Source organism: Erpetoichthys calabaricus, chromosome 1 (genome assembly GCF_900747795.2).
Source record: "Erpetoichthys calabaricus chromosome 1, fErpCal1.3, whole genome shotgun sequence".
Lineage (NCBI taxonomy): Eukaryota > Metazoa > Chordata > Cladistia > Polypteriformes > Polypteridae > Erpetoichthys > Erpetoichthys calabaricus.
The window spans coordinates 307815458-307832127 of NC_041394.2; the positions used below are offsets into that span (position 1 = coordinate 307815458).

Below are 16670 nucleotides of genomic sequence, written 5' to 3' on the forward strand. Positions count from 1 at the left end.
TTTGTTCCAGCTCTTAGTTTGCAGTTCCATATAAAGACAAACTGTGCATATTTTACTTATCTAACAAACTGAGAAAGATGCAAATTATTTTCACACTTTTAATGCACATACGTTTTGCACATTTTTTCCTTCTGATTAACTGACTCTGGTTAAGACACAGAATTCTAAATTGCTTCTGTTTTTGTAAATAATTGGCCAACTAAAATATTTTGCAAAAAAAAAAAGGTAGCCACTGTATAATTTTTCATATGAATAGTGTTTGGTGTTCATAGTTGCATTCAAAAATTATCCAGAAAGAAAAGGCAATGTAAAGATGAAACCACAATGTTAGAGTTTTTGGGCACTTTGCAGCCAACCCTATATAACTGAAAGAGCTTGAAAGCAAAAGAAAAGCATGTAAATGCTCAAAAAAATTAGTCTTCCTCAGACTGTGCTACAGGTGATGCACAAACCAGTGTGTTTCTTCGTGCTGGTCCCAAGCCCGGATAAATGGGGAGGGTTACGTCAGAAAGGGCATCCGGTGTAAAATTTTGCCAAATCAATATGCGGACAACAATACAAATTTCCATACTGGACCGGTCGAGACACGGGTTAACAACGACCACCACCAGTATTGTTAGCCAACAGGGTGCTGGCAGAAATTGGGCTACTGTTGGCCGAAGACGAAGAATGAAAAGAAGAGGGGGGAGACATGTCTGGAGGCAGGAGGAGAGGAGGAAAGTAAAGAGAGTGGAACTGAGGGTAGGAACTTTGAATGTTGGCAGTATGACTGGTAAGGAGAGAGAGTTAGCAGATATGATGGAGAGAAGGAAGGTTGATATATTGTGCGGGCAAGAGACTAAATGGAAGGGGAGTAAGGCCTGGTGGATTGGAGGTGGATTCAAATTGTTCTATCATGGTGTGGATGTGAGGAGAAATGGGGTAGCAGTTATTCTGAAGGAACAGTATGTCAAGAGTGTTTTGGAGGTGAAAAGAGTGTCAGGCAGAATAATGATTATGAAGCTGGAAATTGGAGGTGTGGTGATGAATGTTGTTAGTGCATATGCATCGCAGATTTGGTCTGCCATGGGCGAGAAAGAAGATTTTTGGAATGAGTTGCATGAAGTGATGAACAGTGTACCCAAGGGACAGAAAGTGGTGATTGGAGCGGATTTCAATGGGCACGGTGGTGAAGGGAACAGAGGAGACAAGGAGGTGATGGGTAGGTATGGTGTCAAGGAGAGAAATGAAAAAGATCAGAGGATAGTGGATTTTGCCAAAAGGATGGACATGGCTGTGGTGAATAAATATTTTAAGAAGAGGGAGGAACATAGGGTTACATACAAGAGTGGAGGAAGATTCACACAGGTAGATTACATCCTATGCAGAAGAGTCAATCTGAAGGAGATCGAAGACTGCAAAGTCGTGGCAGGGGAAAGTGTAGTTAAGCAGCATAGGATGGTGGTCTGTAGGATGACATTGGAGATCAAGAAGAGGAAGAGAGTGAGAGCAGAGCCAAAGATCAAATGGTGGAAGTTGAAAAAGGAAGACTGCAAGGTTGAGTTTAGGGAGGGGGTGAGACAGGCACTTGGTGGCAGTGAAGAGTTACCAGACATCTGGGAAACTACACAAGATGTTGTAAAGGTGGCAGCAAGAAGGGTGCTTTGCGTGACATCTGGAAAGAGGAAGGAGGAAAAGGAAACCTGGTGGTGGAATGAGGAAATACAGGATAGTATACAGAGGATGAGGATGGCAAAGAAGAAGTGATTTAGTCACAGAGATGCAGAAAGAAGAGTAGAAAGTAGGAGGTAAGGCACAAGGTGAAAAGAAAGGTGGCGAAGGCTAAAGAAAAGGCGTATGATGAGTTGTATGAGAGGTTGGACACTAAGGAGGGAGAAAAGGACCTGTACCGATTGGCTAGACAGAGGGACCGAGCTGGGAAAGATGTGCAGCAGGATAGGGTGATAAAGGGTAAAGATGGAAACGTACTCACAAGCGAGGAGAGTATGTTGAGCAGATGGAAAGAGTACTTTCAGAGGCTGATGAATGAATAGAATGAGAGAGAGAAGAGGTTGGATGATGTGGAGATAGTGAATCAGGAAGTGCAACAGATTAGCAAGGAGGAAGTAAGGACAGCTATGAAGATGATGAAGAATGGAAAAGCCATTGGTCCAGATGACATACCTGTGGAAGCATGGAGGTGTTTAGGAGAGATGGCAGTAGAGTTTTTAACCAGAATGTTTAATCTTGGAAAGTGAGAGGATGCCTGAGGAATGGAGAAGAAGTGTACTGGTGCTGATATTTAAGAATAAGGGGGATGTGCAGGACTGCAGTAACTACAGGGGAATAGAGTAGTGGAAGCTAGGTTAAGAAGTGAGGTGATGATTAGTGAGCAGTATGGTTTCATGCCAAGAAAGCACACCACAGATGCGATGTTTGCACTGAGGGTGTTGATGGAGAAGTATGGAGAAGGCCAGAAGGAGTTGGATTGCGTCTTTGTGGACCTGGAGAAAGCATATGACAGGGTGCCTTGAGAGGAGTTGTGGTATTGTATGAGGAAGTCGGGAGTGGCAGAGAATTATGTAAGAGTTGTACAGGATATGTACGAGGGAAGTGTGACTGTGGTGAGGTCTGCGGTAGGAGTGACGGATGCATTCAAGGTGAAGGTGGGATTACATCAGGGATCGGCTCTGAGCCCTTTCTTATTTGCAATGGTAATGGACAGGTTGACAGACGTGATTAGACAGGAGTCCCCGTGGACTATGATGTTTGCTGATGACATTGTGATCTGTAGCGATAGTAGGGAGCTGGTTGAGGAGACACTGGAGAGGTGGAGATATGCTCTAGAGAGGAGAGGAATGAAGGTCAGTAGGAACAAGACAGAATACATGTGTGTAAATGAGAGGGAGGTCAGTGGAATGGTGAGGATGCAAGGAGTACTGTAGAGTTAGCAAAGGTGGATGAGTTTAAATACTTGGGATCAACAGTACAGAGTAATGGGGATTGTGGAAGACAGGTGAAAAAGAGAGCACAGGCAGGGTGAAATGGGTGGAGAAGAGTGTCAGGAGTAATTTGTGACAGACGGGTATCAGCAAGAGTGAAAGGGAAGGTCTACAGGACGTTAGTGAGACCAGCTATGTTATATGGGTTGGAAACGGTTGCACTGACCAGAAAGCAGGAGACAGAACTGGAGGTGGCAGAGTTAAAGATGCTAAGATTTGCATTGGGTGTGACGAGGATGGACAGGATTATAAATGAGTACATTAGAGGGTCAGCTCAAGTTGGACGGTTCGGAGACAAAGTCAGAGAGGTGATCTTGCGTTGGTTTGGACATGTGCAGAGGAGAGATGCTGAGTATATTGGGAGAAGGATGCTAAGGATAGAGCTGCCTGGCAAGAGAAAAAGAAGAAGGCCTAAGAGAAGGTTTATGGATGTGGTGAGAGAGGACATGTAGGTGATGGGTGTAACAGAACAAGATGCAGAGGACAGAAAGATATGGAAGAAGATGATCCGCTGTGGCAACCCCTAACGGGAGCAGCTGAAAGAAGAAGAAGACTTGTCCTACAGGTATGACTGCCTCAAGATGGATTCTCTTTCGGGTTTCCGGCATTCTGGGAGGAAGTGGTGGGTCAAGGTGGACAGACCCCAGAAGTGATGTCAGAGGTGGAAAGGTGTCAGTCTTCTTTTCTGCAGACAGAGGAGAAGAAAGAACATTATTATGGAGTGCCGTCTCCTGTATCGGCAGAGAATTAACTATCCGCCAAGCCTTTAAGCTGTTTTCCACTTGCACACGTGTGACATCAGCTAATGTGAGCTCTGAACAACACTCATCAACTGTAGTGCATAGAACAGTTTTTTATTTGTTTCTAACATGGAAAAACAAAAACAGGAGCATTGAATTTACCTCCTAAGCATTATGTTTACCCCTGGAAAAACAAGCCAAAAGCGTTGAATTTTTTCTACAATTAAAGCATTCTTATGTATAACGGAAATATATACAGGGTATAGTAAGTACCTAAACCTAAATCAACATAATCACAGTATAACAGCTATGTCCAGTGTCCTAAAATTTTTTTATAGTTTTCCAGATGTACCCAGAGCTTGCTTGGCACAACAAATTGAACTTGATAAAAATTGTGCCTGTTTTGGATGCAAGGTAGTGTATCCTCAACCTTCTTCTTTTGTAATCCATGTTACTTTTTGCCAATGCTTTAGTAAAGCTCAGGAGCATACACCTTCTGCATGCTTTTCAATGTTGGGTGATTGGCTTCATCATAGTCATTGTTTTTAGTGAAATGCAAGCATTGAACTTCACCAAATATTCATATCTGTAACAACCAGTTTTTGGACAAGTACCATCTCTGAACTGGTTTACCCACAATACCCTGCATCATCAGGAAACTGAAAAACACTCACATGTCACCTGCAGCAGCAGGCTGCCAGTGACAAGCTAATGGTTTACTATAATGTTTCTGACACTGCTCAGCATAGCAGTTCATTTCAACAATTATTTTCTCAACTGGACAATCACGGACTAATAATAAATAGTCCAGATAATCATGCTCAACAGATATCTTTAGGTCAGAGTTACCTGTAAATGGGCAATGGGGAGGTGCAGGATTGACAGCAGGTTGGAGTTACTAAACAGGTGTCGGTTTCACTGTTCATATCAAAGCCTGATGTCCAATTCACATTGTCATCACTATTGCTCGATTCAAGTATTGGTTTAGTTTCTGTTTGTTCTTAAACTGGCTTTACAGCTTTTCATTTGCAATTGTATTTTTGGTTGAAAGCTCCACCTCACCCTCGAACTTGATGAGTTACGATAAAGTGGCTGAATACATAGAAATATTCATTTTTTGCAGCATAATGTTATTTCATCCCCTAGATTGCAGGAGAATACTGTTCTGAGAGTTAATCGGAATTAACACTGTAAAGCGGATGGTTGCACATCACCCCAAGTCTGACTTTGGCTTAACTATTTTTACATATAATTCTTAGCCTGATTCAGGCTTGGGGTTAATGCCAAGAAGGTTAAATTACAGTTTCTATGAACAGAAAGATTTAACTTCAAATTGATGGCATCACTAGAACAAAAACCCTGAAGTTACTGTAGAATTCCTTGAAGGTTGCTTACACCTGATGATGATGATAATGATGCACAAATAAAATCACAAATCTCCCACAAAAATATAAAAGAAAAAGCAAACTAAGCACCAGGAACTTTATACATTAGATCTGTTAAAGAGCTACAAATAAATTTACATTAAAAATAATGAGGACATAACTACCACATGCATTGTTTTGTCCAACAAAAGCACACACAGGTTCAAAACTGCTTTTTATTCTGCTCACAAAGTTTGCACAAAGGTTAGCTAATACAGAAAATGTGTTATCTGCAGGTTTATTTTATTTTCATAGTCTATTTTCAGCTTATTCTCAAATATCATCTTAAAGGGAGAAAAACAATTGTAAATTATAATATCTTAAAAATAAGTAATTATACATATGGTATTTTCTTATGTTAAGTCTGCAAGTGGTGTCAGCATACAATGTGCACTTCAAATTAAGACATGTGCACATGTACAGTAAAATGTTAAGGAGTGATGTTTGCACAATGTATGTAGCCATGGCAGTGATGATATTAACTTAAAATATCCATCCATCCATTTCACAGCCCACTGAATCCGAACACAGGGTCACGGGGGTCTGCTGGAGCCAATCCCAGCCAACACAGGGCACAAGGCAGGAACCAATCCCGGGCAGGGTGCCAACCCACCGCAGTAACTTAAAATATTCCATATTTAATATTATGTGGTGTAACCTCGAAATCTTATGAGAAACATGAAAAGGGGCAGCAGTTTTTTTAATAGATGCTAAAAAAATGAATGGGTACGGGTACAAATAAGCAGCCAGGAATTCAGAACTGAAAAAACAGAGGAGCTAAGGTTACTCAATGTATAGAAAATGTGATTTTAATAAATGCGCATGGACCTCCATAAAGGCTAAAGTGGTGGTAGGTTTCTTGATTTTATCCATTTGTCCATTATATTCGCTTAATCTTGTTTATTATCTTAGAGTGTTAGAAGAAAGTTGCCAAAAACTGTGATACTGTTAGTGAAGTGTGAGGTATACGCGGAAACTAATAAACAAGGCATCAAAACTGAGACAATTAAAAGGAGACAAGTGAGACATTTAGATGAGGAATTTAAAAATGAAATGGAAAACATTAAGAAATGTGAAAGAGAAACATGCATTTAAAGGAAAGGAAAGTTCAAGACAACTTGTGGTGTTATAGGTAAAAGGAATATATTACATTTTAAAAATTTAAAAAGGAGAAATACATTCTTATTTCTTTTTTAAGAAAATGAAACAAAACTTTGATATTAAGTGTATTTTACTGCCTCCTACAAGACTGTCAAAGCTTGGAATTAAAGGACAGGTTGAAGGAAATAAAACAGTAAAGGCAGAAAAATAAAGAGTATTATTAAAATATATACAGTAACTTGTAAAACATTAGAAAAAGAGGTTAAAATGTTTAAGAACAGAATGTTGTCAGAATGTGCCGAAACTGCAGTAGAGTTTTATGTACCTGTATGGGAACTGATTCCGTTTAACTTCCATCCATCCATTTTCCAACCCGCTGAATCCGAACACAGGGTCACGGGGGTCTGCTGGAGCCAATCCCAGCCAACACAGGGCACAAGGTAGGAACCAATCCCGGGCAGGGTGCCAACCCCCCGCAGATTCCGTTTAACTTGATTTGTATATTTAAAGAAGCTTCAGAGAAAGGGTAAATGATAGCAACATTGAAAGAAGGAATATGATTATTTATGTCCATGAAAGAGAAAAGTAAAGAAATAGATAACCAGTGGTTAATCGTGCTTTTTTTGCCAAAATAAAGAAATAACTAAAAATATAATAGAGCAAGGTCATGTGTGAGAACTCTCAAGAAGAAATCTACAAACTATTTTTAACAGATTGCTAAACTTTTAAGAGGGCTTAAATTGGGAATTTGCCATAGTAGATTATATTCGGAAATATTAAAAAGAGATGTGGAGGAAATAGAAAAAGTTAGTAGAATATAAAACAATAAGTAGCACTATCAACCCTAAGGTATTAGAGTATATGGAAAAAGTATGAATAAATATGTGAAGAGAAGGATCTTTCAAGAGCACAAAAGTACAATTTTTCTATTCACTCATGAAGTATTGCCAATGCATTTGACATTGTATAAATGAAAACTAGCAAGGAATCCTTGATGTCCAAGATAGAAATGCACTGAAGACAAATCAGCAATATATGTGTTATGTGACTGTGGAGTGGCATATAAGGTATAGGGTGCATGAAAAATGGAATAAACCTTCTAGGACACAAAAAATAGCTAAGGATAATCAATGGGATGGTAAAACAAATGTGTTTCAGAGAATACAAAACAAATGAGTTGAAAGAGGCAATGCGGAGTGCAAATACAGTATATATTTGAAATAAATGTGTACCACTAATAAAAATGCTACAGAGATTTATTGAAGGAGTCCTGGTCTATGCAATACACAAGTCCAAAGCTGAATTAGTCATTGGCAAGAGAGAAACACATGTAGGATTAGCAGGCTTGAATTAAGTTAAAGAAACACCCAGAAGGGAAACTGCGTAAACAAAACAAGATATTCTAAACATGAACTAGAAATACAAGTTATAAACTGTGTTTCGAAACGTTTAACAGAAAGCTATGCTGTTGTTAGATGAGTGCTTTTTAATAAAAAAAAATCTGACTCTACTTGTCTGCTTGTTCTTGCCTTTTGTTTTCAAACACTGAGGAATATTTTTGCTTTCATCTACAGTTTGTCAGTAATAATGATGGTTACACTTCTGGCTTTTCATGTCATGACTTTACTTTAGTCAATGATCCTGAAGATACATCAGCAAGTTGAGGTATTTTCATTGCCAAGTTCCAGTAAACATGAGTCTCATGAAACATCTGGGACTGGTTATGTGTGTGATTGTGAAATTTATTTAGTGTTTATGTTTTTTGTGTGATTCTTTGGACTTCTGGTTCATGGTTCCTATGATGTCAAACACTGAAAGTACCACTTTACCATTGTAGATCAAAATTGGCATTCCTCTCTTTTATTTGACCTGTTAATAAAGATGTTCACTTCATGTGAAAGCTGGCATGTTGAAATATTTGTATCATGCTTAACATAAATTCCCAAGTTTAATTCCTCAAAAAATTAAAAAGCCATGTTTCTATGTAGAGAAATATTTACGCAGCCCTCTTGGTATATAAAAGCTACGTAAAGACCAACCTCTGCCAACTAAGCACCACTCCACATCTGATATGGGCAATGAAGAGTAAAATAAGAAATCTGTGATAGTTTAATGTGCTAAATTGAAGAACTTCTCTTAACAAGTTAGCAAGGAAAGATGGATTTTCACTAACTCTACAAGTCTTAATGGACATATGTATGTAGTGGGGCTACATAATAATAAGTATTTGTTTTTTGTCTGTGCTGAGTGCATTTTGTTATCATCGTCCTGTTTACTGTGCGTCAGTAAATGTTGTCCCCGTAAGTGAAGAGGGGAAGGATGATGGAGGGAGACCACAACCCAAGATGGAAATCACCTGTTAAACTCACCAGATACATTGGGGATATTCTGCATTTAAAAAAGAGGAGCGAAGGTGAGAAAGAAGAAGGAGAAAGAGAGAGGAGAGAAATTGAGAGGAGAACGGAGATAATTTACCCATTCATTTACAAACTCATCACTGCCGTTTGTTGCATCATTCCACTGGTTGCTTTTTCAACATCAACGTCACGACAGCTATAGCCGAGGAACCCCGGGGTTCGGATTCATATCAGCCATTGCCAGGACTTTTCACGATGAGGTTGTTTTGTTTTTGGGAAGGAGCAAAAGAACACTACAGCCAGTATCAATACCTCTGGACTTTATTTTGGACTCATTTTTCACCACATTTCAATCGCTGTGTTTAACTAACACAATTTGTGTTCTATGTTTCTAGTAATTGTTTAGGGGCAAGGGAGGGTTTTTTGTAAATATTGGTATATTCATGTTTTATATATTAATTAGTCACTGGTGTCATTAGGATTGGTATTTTGTGCGCACATATCAACATTATTGAATATTTGTTTGTCTTTTCCATTTACAATATATCCATGTTTGATTTTACATTTGTGTCTACAGTTTGCTGGTTATTTCATCGTGTGGGAAAAAAGTTACAACTTGTAAGGAGTACGGCTTGTTATTAGAGCAAGAAGCCTCAGGTGATCCAAGGAATAGTCTTGGTAGTGTAGTGGCCGGTCTGGGTAAGGAGTCAGCCGTTATATTTGTGCACTGATTTTTAACCAAAGGCTGGATATGGGACACCCAGGAAGTCTGATACAATCTAAAGGGAAATGTCAACACCATCCTTCATAACTCTGTGTAATCCACCATTGATGATCTGTATTTTAATGTTCCTTTGATGCTTTCCAACATGCTTCATTTTTTCAAAGGATGCATTCCTGACGTAAAGAGTTAAATGCTAGATGAAAATGAATTATGTTGTTTCACTTGGGTGCTGTCATGATAAACCTTGGGCTCCTTTGGTGTGTAGATTGCTTCTCACCCATTGCTTCTTAATCTAGTGCTGGGCAACACCAATCATGCTGTAGCCATGTGTTGATATGTGTAAGGAAGATAAAAAAAAAAATGAACCCGACTAGAACATTATGTCTGTCATTGTTCATTTTTCCTTTGTGAAAGCCTCTAATCATGTCTGCTCCCAAATTTACTATTTCTAATGTGTTTTTCCATCTTTTTAAATTTTCTTCCATTATCTTTGGTTTTTGCCTTTTTTCTGGTCTTTCCCTGTGTAGCAGTTAAGGCGTGTGTCCACCTCTTGAACCCTCAGGTACCACTCCAAACACCAGGTGAAAGTACAAGACTCTTTTATTTTGTACTCACCTGCACAAAGCACCCTCCACTCCACACTACTCATATAATCAATAAACTCACAATACTACTCTCTCCTCCTCGCCCAGACACTTCGCCACCCTACCTCCCAGCTCAGCTCAGTGTCTAGGCTTTCCCAGAGTCCTTTTATATCCCCTGACCCAGAAGTGATTCCTGTCCAAAACCCACAAGTCCTTATTGCTTCCGGGCCAGGGTAAACAGTCCTTTTCTTCAACCCGGGAGCACGTCCTTTCTTCCTGTCATGTGACCATGACGTACTCTCGGGTTATAGGGCACATAAGAGTCCACGAGCCCCCCTACAGCGACTCCCGGTGGCCTCCAAGGTATCCAGCAGGGCTGTGCATAAAAACTACAGAGTCCATGAGGCCCTGCTGGAACTCGGGGCACGTCTATGCTGTTGGGAGAGCTCCTCCTGGTGGCCTGGGGGTGAGGGCCGGAATAGGAAGCCGGCAATCCACCACAACTGTTTAGTTCTTTTTGTTCTGTCTTTTGGACTTGTTGTTTTGTCTACCATTTTTGATACCTTTGCTTTGTAATGGTTTTCACGTTGTTTGGATATTATATTTTGCTTTGTTTTTTTTTCCTAAAAATCTTTTTGGATTTCTCCCATTCTGTTGCCATTTTGTGATTTTTGTTTGCCATAGTACTGGCCATATCGATTTGATTTTGTTATGATGGTAGCCAGTCATATGTGTTCTGAGAAACGTGGTGAAAGCTCAGATAGTTATTGTGAGGATGAAGAAAGCTCAGGAGAAGAAGATTTAAAAAGGTTGAGAGAAAAGAATATTCAGAAAGAAGGAAAGCTCAAAGCCTGGCAAAACAAAACTCAATTTCAGCCCCAAATAACACAACAAAGAATCGTAGACAAGGAACTAACGTAAAGTCAAAGCCAAACTAAATTAGTATATTGTACATTTTTCTTCTACAAGCCTGACTACTGCTAAATTACTTCAGTGTTTTCAGTGTAACAGAGGGATAAGTAAACATGCCAGATGTCACCATTTTCTACTGGAGGTCAATTACATCAGGACTTGAAGTGGGCTTACTGGTATTCCATTTTCAGCGCAGCATACTGGCAATAAATGGTTGCAGACCAGCACCTCTTGCTCTGACTTAAAAGAAACCCCTCCTCAATGTATGATGTAATGTTTGAATTTTATCATGATCGCAAACCCCACTCCCTCACATGCTTCAGTGTATTCCATGTACTGTATATAACATTGTGCTCAAAAACTCCAAGTGGGACCAACTTAGCTGATCGAGTAAGAAATTGGGTAGAACTTGCATCAAGAGGAGAACTAAGAAGCTCTTATATGTTACCACTTCAGGCAATGGATGACATCATACCTACACTGTGACCAGTCAGGTATTTGAAAAAGCAATAGTTTGTCTTAACAACTGTTAAACAAAATGGCATCACACATGATGGTAATAAAATAACTAATGTTAATTTAAAATAACTAATTCCACAGTGATTGACATGATGTACATATGAAAACTATGACACACATGGACATAATAAATAAATGTTTTATAATTGGTCCTTTTCAATTCTTCAGGATTTCATTTGTCAATGTAAAGTCTGCCATTAGATTTTCCTTTATGAAAGTGTACTGTTTTTCTGTTGCCTCAATTATGTGTCATTTGGTATAGTACTTGTATTTGAACTGAACTGTTTGATTTAATTTCAAGTAAAACAGAACATCACTTTCTTACCGTGTAATGTTAAGTTGGTTTGCATCATTCCAGTTGTAATAGATTAAGGCAGAATGCAATGTAATGTAAGCTATCATAGTAGATAGGATATTAACACTGGAAATGCCATTTACTAAGCCAACAGTGGTGGAGTGATTAAAACTGATGGTCACAGATCCAGAGTCCTGTGTTGATTCCGGTGCCTGCTTATTATTTGCTTGGAGTTTGCACATTACCCCATTGTTCATGTGTGTTTCACAAGGAGTACACTGGTTTTCTTCTCAGCTCCCCAAAGCATGCAGTTTACGTTAATTAGTGACTATAAATCGATTTTGCTGAATGACACTGGGATAGGCTCTGGAACCCCTGATTGTGACAGAAGTGGAAAAATTACTAAAAAATGTACTCAAGTAGGAGTAGTAGTACACAGATAGTGCATAGCTAATGGTGTACTACACTTTATATTGCAATTAAATTTCAAGCAAATATAGCCTGTATGTGTCTATGAAATACAAAAAACACAATTCTAAACAGAGCATACAGTAACACTTGTAGTTATTATCGTGCACTTCTATTAAAAGGGGCCCATTATCAATTGCAAAGCACATTGTGTGTCTCTCTACTAGAAGGAGATTTAAAATTATGGAAGCAAACCACATATTTTTATTGGTTGAAGTTCACAATAATTATTAAAATATGAATTCAGTTAGGCTAATATGTTCTTTATTTAGATTTTTTTTTAAATGTTTAATGTACTGTAAATGAACTCAATAGAAAATCTTACATGCAAAATTTCAACTGTCAGTTTTTCTATTAAATGTTAAAAATTGACTGATTAAATGATAACATTACAAATAGAGCAAATATGACAGAAGCAAAGGGTGTCAACCCTTTGTTTGTGTTTTTCTAATGGACTCAGCATATAAAAACATTTTCATTTTTATACAAGAATCCCAATAAACAGCACAGCAGCCAGTGTGGTTTCGAACTGCATTTATTATTGTCTATTTCTAGAGAACTGGGTCCTTCATCAACAATGCCAAGTGCCTTATACTCTCCCTCCATGGAATGAAATTTTATTTAGGAAAACACGTCAACTTATTTTTATTACTTCATGCACACTACACTAATTACAATTTAAAATCAATAGTTGACAAAACTAATCTTAGCCTATTATTCTAATAGGGAACATCACTTAAGCAACTTAATATTTCAAGTACTGAATTATGCCAGAAATTACATTGTAACAATGAATGCATGGTAAGAAAGTAATCAAAACATCTCTGACAATCCAAAATGTAGTTATCATTATAAAGTATAATTTGAGACAACAAAGACCCCAGTAAAGAAAAGCAGTTTTCAAATAAAGTGCATTAGCAGAAAAAAGGCCTTTAAATCGATAACATTAGGCAAGCACAATCCATATGACACCAGCAAAAAAATTAGAAAATTAAAATAAACTCTCACCATGGTTAATATCTTACTGTGAATAGTAAAGTAGTAAAATTGTTGTGGCTGTGCTGCACACCCTTAAATACATGAGTGTTGAAAAAGGGATTTTTCAGGCAATAAGTAGAGCTGCTTATATTTTTTTAGTTGTTCAGCTAAAATGTGCGCTTAGGTGAATACAGCATGAGCATGCTGTTAGTACTGTATAATGTTAGGTCAGGACCGGTCAGGTTGGGGAGCTTGCACTGGTACAACTGGTTGGCAACCCCCCAGGCCGACACACGTTTCAGTCCCACTCCCTGAAAATGGCCATCTATCTGCCGCAGCCAGGTGCTATGTGGGCGCCCCCTTGGCCTGGTCCAGCCGCTTGAGTCCTCAACAGTGAGGATACTATGAGCCGGAACACCCTTAGGGAATTGCGCCACATGGCCATAGTGTCGTAACTGATGCTCCATCACAATGCAGATAATGTGCCTCATTTGTAACTCTGTGAGTGACCGCTCATTCAACACAAAGTCAAACCAGTGGTACCCAAGGATACTCCGCAGAGACACAGTACCGCAGAAGTCCAATCTTCGTCTCAGGTCACTGGATAGTGTCCATGTCTCACAACCATATAGAAAACAGGAAGCACCAGGACTCTAAAGACTTGGACCTTTGTTCTTTTGCAAAGATATCGAGAGCTCCACACACCCCTTACCAATGACCTCATGACCACCTCCATGTTCTTCCAATCCATCTACTGAGTTCATAGGAAGAATCACCAGAGACTTCAATGTTGCTGCCGAGGTAAGTAAACCTCTTGATGGCTGTGCCCAAAAGGTCATTAAAGGCATGGGTCTTGGTTTTTATCCAGGACACTCACAAGCCCAGATACTCAGACTCCTCACTCAGTATCTTGAAAGCCATTGACTCCACGAAGATCACAGCATTGTCACCAAAGTCAAGATCAGCAACCAGACCAACAAAAGGTGTACCCACCTACAGAGATCTGGTCAGTTGCAGAGAGTGCCCCCACTGAAATGCAGACTTTATGAAACTTCTCTGACAGCAGATGAAGATAATCATCATGCTGGAGAGACAAGATGATCCACGCACCTACCCAGATAGGCTTCCTCAAACTGGGACCAGAGTGTTGCCGTGCAGTGGGCGACACCTCAGCACCACATCAGTTCCAATTCCCAACAGGCTTGGCCTCATTGGCTCTTGGACGGTTTTGATTCTTCCGGAGATGAGGCTCCCAAGGATTTACCTCTATCCACTTCACAATGCAAGCGCAGTAGAGCTGCTCCCGTGGAGAGCAGAAGGGAGTCTTGTCTGCCATTTCAGTGCTGCATGACGTTTTTACAGTGGCTGGAGTGCCAATCCTGCCAGCAAACCCAAACATTTCCGTGCAAGTTAAATTTAGTTTAACATCATACCCAAAGTAGTTATGTTTTTGCTTTGTGTGACCAGTTCTTAGTTTGTCGTGTGCACAATGAAAGGCAGACGCTATAGACCTGTCATTACAATTCTCTGTGTCAAGCTTTTTGAAAGCTAACATTTTGCAAGTGCCCTCATTCTTATACAAAAAATTATTGCTAAATATTACAAACTTACCAATATGCATTACTAATGTTTAAGAAATGATGTATGTGCAAAATGCAACACACATTATGCAGTGAATGGGAACATCCTTTTAAAAATGATGCCTCATGTCATCCTAGTTTATCCTTTATGACAACTGGGCATTGCTTCATTCTTAACAATAGGTGATTATGAGAAAGGAACTGTGGTATTTTTTAGTGCAATTACCTTTTTTATTATTTATTCTGTATCTATTTTAAACTCCCTAAAGTTTAAAAATTCAATGGAGTTTTGTAAGTATGAGGAAGAGGTTGTGTATGTAGGTAAATCCACAGCTTCTGGGATGCAGTTTACACCACATAACAAAGCTGTTTTTTCTTATGTCCTTCAGACTCGACACTTTTTCTTAATGTCACTAGTGATGTACAGTACCTTCCCTTTTATTTTATAGAGAGTGTCCCACTCCACCGCTAAAGCAGGGACTTTCTGTTGTATCTTCCATTGTGCAGCATATGCAACAGAAACCTAAAGTCACTTAAGACAAGAGGCAGGATCAGGGCCACCATAGCCAATAAACTGAATCATTACACCACAATATACTGAGATGCATCCACATACTGAGCCAGAGAAAATAAGAAAAGTGCATAGTCATTATATCAATTACTAAAATACTTCTTGCTTCCAAGATCATGACCAACGAACTCCAAAAATTTTGCATGTATTTCTATTATAATAGACCACTGAGAATTCAGATTTTCAATATATCCAATCAAATTGTAAAGTGAATTAGTCCAGTGGATCAAGACTGTTACTTTAAAATGAGTTCATAATAATAATAATAATTCTTTGCATTTATATAGCGCTTTTCTCACTACTCAAAGCGCTCAGCAATTGCAGGTTAAGGACCTTGCTGAAGGGCCCAACAGAGCAGAGTCCCTATTGGCATTTACGGGATTCGAACCGGCAAGCTTCCAATTGCCAGTGCAGATCCCTAGCCTCAGAGCCACCACTCCGCCTCATCAAGAACATGGGGACACAGTTGGAAACTTGTTAAGGGTAAATTTTACACAAACATTAGGAAGTCTTCTTTTCACAGAGAACTATAGAAACATGGAATACAACGTAAGTTACCGAGTAGTGTGGTAGACAGTAGGACTTCAGGGATCTTCAAAACTCGACTTAATGTTGTTTTAGAAGAATTAAGTGGATAGGAGTGGCACGCTGATGGGCTGAATGGCCTGTTCTTGTCAAGATTGTTTTAATGTTCTAATGTTCTAATTGTACTTTGATCATTACTAAATAAATATAATTTTTAAAGTGTAAAAGTATTTAGATTTAAAAATACTTAAAAAATTACAATTTCTCAACAAAATTATGTACAGTAACGGAAGTAAATGTAATTTGTTACTTTCTGATACTGAATCTGGAATTGGATTATACAAGTTTGAGGGTGTTATGTTAGCATGAAAATATTACCTACAACATGTCAGCACTCGTGCTCCATATGTGAGACTGAAGCGGGATGAGACATCAGGATAATGGTTCAGTACTGGGCTGAAGAAAGAGAGGAAAACCTGCAGGATTGATTTGATTCTGTAAATTAGGATTTGTTTTGAGATTTCTCATCAGATCTGGATGAATTTGCAATCATAACTAGATACATGAAAATTGTGTGGGTGACCGTCTATGAAAATATCATGCTTAATATGTCATAAGAAATCACAGATCAACAGAATAATTAATACTTTTCTGAAGGTTTACAGTAAGAAACACTTCAGTTTGGTGATGGGGAAACATGAAAAAATGCAAATATGGCAGCAAGTAACATTGCTAAGAGTCAATGTCTTTATAAACAAAAGACTGAATACAGTAGCACTTGTGATTCTTGTAAAATGTGTCAAGACATAGATGCTTACAGATTGCAAAGTAAAATTGAATTCAATCATAGCTACGTCTTCCAAAATGAATGCAACACTTTCTATGCCAGCTTTGATTACAATAACAAAATC

At 38.8% G+C, this 16670-nt stretch overlaps 1 protein-coding gene across 1 annotated transcript in view; it reads left to right on the forward strand.

The window, feature by feature from the left end:
* The first annotated feature begins 555 nt into the window (after positions 1-555).
* Positions 556-16670, forward strand: part of LOC127526080 (uncharacterized) — a 135020-nt gene continuing 118905 nt past the window's right edge. Inside the window, exon 1 of the mRNA XM_051920171.1 lies at positions 556-966. The gene's annotated coding sequence lies outside the window, so the exon portion shown is untranslated. The remainder of the gene's footprint in view (positions 967-16670) is intronic.